At 41.7% G+C, this 6,969-nt stretch overlaps 1 pseudogene across 1 annotated transcript; it reads left to right on the top strand.

Moving 5' to 3' along the window:
- The first annotated feature begins 2,902 nt into the window (after positions 1-2,902).
- Positions 2,903-4,656, top strand: LOC108317035 (annotated as a pseudogene). The gene has a single exon (XR_001830572.1). The product of XR_001830572.1 is annotated as a putative elongation factor 1-alpha-like 3 (transcript).
- The last annotated feature ends 2,313 nt before the right edge of the window (positions 4,657-6,969 follow it).

Raw genomic sequence — 6,969 nt, 5'->3', positions numbered from 1 at the left:
GCAGGAGAATTGCTTGGATCCAGGGGGCAGAGGTTGCAGTGAGCTGAGATCACACCACCCCACTGCAGCCTGGGCGACAGAGACTCCTTCTCAAAACAAACAAACAAACAACAATCCAAGTGCAGCAGCCTCCCCACAACCTCGAAATCCTCTTCAGAAATAACCTGATATCAGTGGGCTGTGCAGATTCTTGTAGTCTTCTTGGCTTTTATACATGCAAATAACTTTGTTTTTTGTTTGTTTTCACATACGTGGAATTATGCTGGCTGTATGATGTGACTTGCTCTCTTCACATGATAGTAACTGCTAGAGTGTTTCTGTATCAGCCGCACAAGCCTCCTTTATATTGCCAATATCCATCTTTATCCCAGAGACAAGATGGATGTTCAAAAACTGTAACCCAAACTCAGTGCTAAAAATGGGTGTATGTTTAAGCAAGAGCTGCTCAGCTAATGCAGTGTCGCTCCCGAGGGGACTGGGCAATGTCTGGGGACATGTGTGGTTGCCACAACTTGTGAGGGGTGCTGCTGGCATCTAGGGGGTACAAGGCGGGAATGCACAGGTCAGGCCCCTGCAGCAAGGAATTGTCAGGCCCAAAATGTCAATGGTGGCAGCATTGAGAAAACCTGATTGGTTTAAACCGACTTACCTTAATGGTGTTTCAGCAGACTATTAAGGGGTTTGATCGGTATGTGCAGACTTGGGAGGCAGAGGGGAGAACATTGCCCTTGAGCTCAGGAGCTCCACATCAGCCTGGGAAACATAGTGAGACCCCATCTCCTAAAAAAGAAAAACAAAACAAAACAAAAGAATGCTGAATAGTAAGTCCATTCTGAACAGAAGGTAGAATTTCAAATTTTCTGAGGAAAAATTTAATTAGACTTGGCTTGTTCTCTGATTTGAAATTCGCAGTACATTTGTACATCTCAAGGTCAGGAATTGGGCATTATTTGTTTTCTGTGTCATTGCTTGGGTTAATCGAGTCAGACTGCCATTTTTGTGTTTGAAAGAAATAAAACCTAGGCCCTAAGCTTAGAATGTCTTTATGCATAAAGAAGTCCAACCATTCATTATTACTTTGCTGAAGGATACCTTATCATGAATATTTGCAATGAAGATAATGACTTCTTTTTTCTCAAAATAATTTTAAATTACCCTAAACATTCTCAGAAAGATTTTCCGAAAGCAAGTATTAAAAGTAAAACCATACCTTTAATTTAGGACTGACTTCGTCTCTGTTTGGACTGTAGATTATTCTAGTATGAAGTTTGCTAGTTGCATGTAGGTCTGTCTTTTAATTCTTAATTTGTAAGTAACAAAGAAACAGAAGATTGAAATACTTTTTAACTTACAAAATTCCAAATCCTTTTTCAAGCAATTTGTATCTTATTTCTCTAATAGTTTTATTACCAGCCAATGGGTATGCACTGTATTTCATAATACGGAAAGAAATTCTTTGTCATTTCAGATATTAAGGGTTTCAGATTTTAAAAGAGTTATCAGTGAAACTATGTTACAAGAATATTTGCTTCCTGAGACATCTCCGTATTATAGGTGGCCTCAGACTAACAGGCGGAGAATACGATAGTGTGAAGTATCTGATTTGCTTTACTCTACTTGGTACCTTTGGGACGTTCATCCAGAGGAGATTGGAGGGATTTGCACTTCTACCAGTCGTGTGTGTATCCGTGAACCACATCTCCTTTAATGCCTGCTTTTGAACTTTAGATAAACAGAATCATGCTGCCTGTTTGTTTCTGTAACTTTCTTCTTTCCCTTAGCATGTGCTGTTTTTGGCTGCTTGCTTCTCCATGTGACTTTTGGAAAACCTTCTGAAGCTCTCTTTAGTAAACGCCAAGAGAACTATTGCTGAGTCATATTGTAGTTGCACGTTCAGTTCTCGAAGGCACTACCAATTTGTTTTCTTTTGCTTTTTTTTTTTTTTTTTTTTTTGAGACAGGGTCTCTGTCACCCAGCCTGAAGTGCAATGGCATGATCATGGCTCACTGCAGCCTTGACCTCCCTGGGCTCAAATGATCCTGTCACCTCAGTCTCCCGAATAGCTAGGGCTACAGGCACGCACCACCACTCCTATCTAATTTATTGTATCTTTAGTAGAGAACAGGGATTTCACCATGTTTCCCAGGCTTGCCGTGAACTCCTGGGCTCAAGTGATCCTCCCATCTCAGCCTCCAAATGCTGGGATTACAGGTGTGAGCCACTGCATCCAGACCTATGTGTTTTCTAGAGTTTTATACTGTTTGTTTTATATTTTTAAAGTCTGTCATCCATTTCGACCTATGTTTTTGGTGTAATTTATGTAGTTTAGGTTAATGTCCAATTGCTCCAGCACCATTTGTTGAAATGGTGCAAAAAGTCAGATGAACATTTATTTGTTGTTGTTGCTCTATTTCTGGGTTCTCCATTTGCTCCAGTCACCTACGCATCTATACCTCTGCCAGTATAACCCGGTCTAACGATTACAGCCATTATTGTAAGCCTTAAGGTAAAAATAAAACAATCCCTATTTTCCGGTGGCGTGATTGTCTACATAGAAAACCCTAAGATATCTATAAAAAAGGCCTTCCGAGCCGGGCGTGGTGGCTCAAGCCTGTAATCCCAGCACTGTGGGAGGCCGAGGCGGGTGGATCACGAGGTCAAGAGATCGAGACCATCCTGGTCAACATGGTGAAACCCCGTCTCTACTAAAAAATACAAAATTAGCCGGGCATGGTGGCACATGCCTGTAATCCCAGCTACTCAGGAGGCTGAGGCAGGAGAATTGCCTGAACCTGGGAGGCGGAGGTTGCGGTGAGCCGAGATTGCGCCATTGCACTCCAGCCTGGGTAACAAGAGCGAAACTCCGTCTCAAAAAAAAAAAAAAAAGGCCTCCTAGAGCTTTTTCGCAACAGGTTTGCCGCCAGAACATAGGTGTCGTGAAAACTACCCCCAAAAGCCAAAATGGGAAAGGAAAATACTCATATCAACACTGTCGCCATTGGACATGTAGATTCAGGCAAGTCCACCACTACTGGCCATCTAATCTACAAATGCGGTGGCATCCACAAAAGAACCATTGAAAAATTTGAAAAGGAGGCTGCTGAGATGGGAAAGGGCTCCTGCAAGTATGCCTGGGTCTTGGATAAACTGAAAGCTGAGCGTGAACGTGGTATCACCATTGATATCTCCTTGTGGAAATTCGAGACCAGCAAGTTCTACGTGACTATCATTGATGCCCCAGGACACAGAGACTTCATCAAAAACATGATTACAGGGACATCTCAGGCTGACTGTGCTGTCCTGACTGTCGCTGCTGGTGTTGGTGAATTTGAAGCTGGTATCTCCAAGAACAGGCATGCCTGAGAGCATGCCCTCCTGGCTTACACACTAGGTGCGAAACAACTAATTGTTGGTGTTAACAAAATGGATTCCACTGAGCCACCCTACAGCCAGAAGAGATATGAGGAAATCGTCAAGGAAGTCATCACTTACATTAAGAAAATTGGCTACAACCCCGAAACAGTAGCATTTGTGCCAATTTCTGGTTGGAATGGTGACAACATGCGGGAGCCAAGTGCTAACATGCCTTGGTTCAAGGGTTGGAAAGTCACCCGTAAGGATGGCAATGCCAGTGGAGCTCGCTGCTTGAGGCTCTGGACTGCATCCTACCACCAGCTCGTCCAACTGACAAGCCCTTGCGCCTGCCTCTCCAGGATGTCTATAAAATTGGTGGCATTGGTACTGTTCCTGTTGGCCGAGTGGAGACTGGTGTTCTCAAACCTGGTATGGTGGTCACCTTTGCTCCAGTCAACGTTACAACTGAAGTGAAATCTGTCGAAATGCACCATGAAGCTTTGAGTGAAGCTCTTCTTGGGGACAATGTGGGCTTCAATGTCAAGAATGTGTCTGTCAAGGATGTTCATCATGGCAACGTTGCTGGTGACAGCAAGAACGACCCACCAATGGAAGCAGCTGGGTTCACTGCTCAGGTGATTACCCTGAACCATCCAGACCAAATCAGTGCTGGCGATGCCCCTGTACTGGATGGCCACATGGCTCACATTGCCTGCAAGTTTGCTGAACTGAAGGAAAAGATTGATCGCCGTTCTGGTAAAAAGCTGGAAGATGGCCCTAAATTCTTGAAGTCTGATGATGCTGCCATCATTGATATGGTTCCTGGCAAGCCCATGTGTGTTGAGAGCTTCTCAGACTATCCACCTGTCAGTCACTTTGCTGTTCGTGATATGAGACAGACGGTCGCCGTGGGTGTCATCAAAGCAGTGGACAAGAAGGCTGCTGGAACTGGCAAGGTCACCCAGTCTGCCCAGAAAGCTCAGAAGCCTAAATGAACATTATCCCTAATACCTGCCACCTCAGTCTTAATCAGTGGTGGAGGAAGAACGGTCTCAGAGCTGTTTGTTTCAATTGGCCATTTAAGTTTAGTAGTAAAAGACTCGTTAATGATAACAATGCATCGTAAAACCTTCAGAAGGAAAGGAGAATGTTTTGTGGACCACTTTGGTTTTCTTTTTTGCTTATGGCAGTTTTATTAGTTTTTAAAATCAGTACTTTTTAATGGAAACAACTTGACCAAAAATTTGTCACAGAATTTTGAGACCCATTAAAAAAGTTTAATGAGAAAAAAAAAAAAAAAAAGGCCTCCTAGAACTGGCAAGTGAGTTCGGCAAGGTTGTTGGATTCAAGAGTAATACACAAATGACAATCACATTCTCTATTGTAACAATGAACATATGGAAAGCAAAATTTAAAACACAAAATCATTTATAATTGCTCCAAATAAAATGAAATGTCTAGAATACATACTTAATAAAAAATGAATACAATTTACAGGTTGAAAATTACAAAATGCTGATCAGAGAAATCAAAAAAGACCTAAATAAAAGGAGAGACATGCTGTATTTATGACTTGGAAGATTCAATATAGTAAAGGTGTCATGTCCCCCCAACTTGATCACAGTTTTAATGAAATTGAATTAAAGAATCAAATTGGGCGAGTTCTGTCATTTTATTCTTCATCCAAATTGTTTCAGCTATTTTGGGGCCTGTGCTTTTCACATAAATTTTACCATAAACTTACCTTTGTCTATAAGAAAGCTTGTTGAGATTTTGATAGAGATTTCATGACATCTGTAGATCAATTTGGGAAGAAATGACATCTTTACTATATTGAATCTTCCAATTCATGGATCAGTACATCTCTTCATTTATATAGTTTGTTGATTGTAGGTATGTAGGTTGATTTCTATCAGCATTCTTCGATTTTGCTGTGTTATGTCCATAGGTTTTAGTTGAAAAGGGGAGGACCTGGGAGAAAAAGAGTCATTTCCTCTTGGTGGACCTGGAAGCCCTGTTACAGTCGTCCCCTCTTATCCGTGGTTTTGCTTCCCATAGTTTCAGTTACTGGTGGTTAACAGTGGTCTGAAAATATTAAATGGAAAATTCCGTAAATAAAGAATTCGTAAGTTTTAAATTTTGCACTGTTCTGAGTAGCATGATGAAATCTTGCCCCTTTCTGCTCCATCCCACCCAGGATGCAAATCATTTCTTTGTCCAGCATGTCCACTCAGTATATGCTACCTGACTGCTAGTTTCTTGGTAGTCCTCTTGGTTATCAGACCAAAAAACCAGTATATATAGGGTTTGGTACTATAGGTGGTTTCGGGCATCCTCTGGGGGTCTTGGAATGTATCCCCTGCAGATAAGGAGGACTACCCTACTGGCTTTTGAGCTCTTCAAGGTCAGAGATTTTGTCTACTTTTTTTCTGCAACACAAAGTCTAGCATGCTGTCTGTCACATAGTAGATGGTTTAATGCATGTTGGATTAATAAACATGTAATTGATATTTGTTGAGAAAATGACTTTGTGCTGGATACAGAGAATATGTATGAGGTATTTTTCTCTAGCCTTAGAGAACAAACCATGTAACTGTGAAAACTTAATGTGAAACTTACACATGTAGTTTATGTGTGACGTGATTTTGTTTAGTGGGTATTAGAATGAAATTTGAAATCCAGTGGTCCTGGATATGAATCTGGCCTCCATTAATTTACTAGCTATATGACCTTGGGAAAGCTCCTTAACTTCTCTGACTCTAGGATTTTCTCATTTAAAAAACTGGGTGCTGCCTGGAGTCACCTGTCACCAGGGTATTTATGAGGTTAAATGATATAATACATGGAAAGTACTTGACTTTGTGTTTGACATGTAGAAAGCCCTCAATAACTGGTAGTGACTAAGGAAAATGCTAAGCAGCATTATAGCACAGGTAAATGACAACTGGGTCATACAAAGTACAACAGGAATGTCTATAGAAACCTAATGTTGCAGGGAAAGACTTTAGGAGGACGCAGGACTTGATCTGGCCCTTAAAAAAAGAACAACACGGCCGGGTATGGTGGCTCACGCCTGTAATCCTGGCACTTTGGGAGACCAAGGTGGGCAGATCACCTGAGGTCAGGAGTTCAAGACCAGCCTGACTAACATGGAGAAACCCCATCTCTATTAAAAATACAAAATTAGCCAGGCATGGTGGCACATGCCTATAATCCCAGCTACTTGGGAGGCTGAGGCAGGAGAATTGCTTGAACCCAGGAGGCAGAGGTTGCAGTGAGCCGAGATTGCACCACTATACTCCAGCCTGGGCAGCAAGAGCAAAACTCCAACTCAAACAAACAAACAGAAGAACAACACTTAGACAAGCTTCAAGGTGAAAGTGTTATGGTGTTCCAAAGGGACAAGACATAATGAGCTACGGTGAGGAGGTTGCAATGTGCATGGTAGGCTTGCAACACAAAAGATTACTTGGATGATCCAAGAAGTCTTGTACAGAAATAATAGCAATAAGGTAAACTAGGTATCCTTAAAATTATTCCTCTATAAAATCCCTAAAAATGCTTAATTTTTTAAAAGATTTTAGTTTAAGGCCGGGCGCAGTGGCTTACACCTGT

The sequence above is a fragment of the Cebus imitator genome, unplaced genomic scaffold, assembly GCF_001604975.1.
Source record: "Cebus imitator isolate Cc_AM_T3 unplaced genomic scaffold, Cebus_imitator-1.0 Scaffold196, whole genome shotgun sequence".
Classification (NCBI taxonomy): domain Eukaryota; kingdom Metazoa; phylum Chordata; class Mammalia; order Primates; family Cebidae; genus Cebus; species Cebus imitator.
This window is presented reverse-complemented; position numbering and strand designations above follow the sequence as displayed.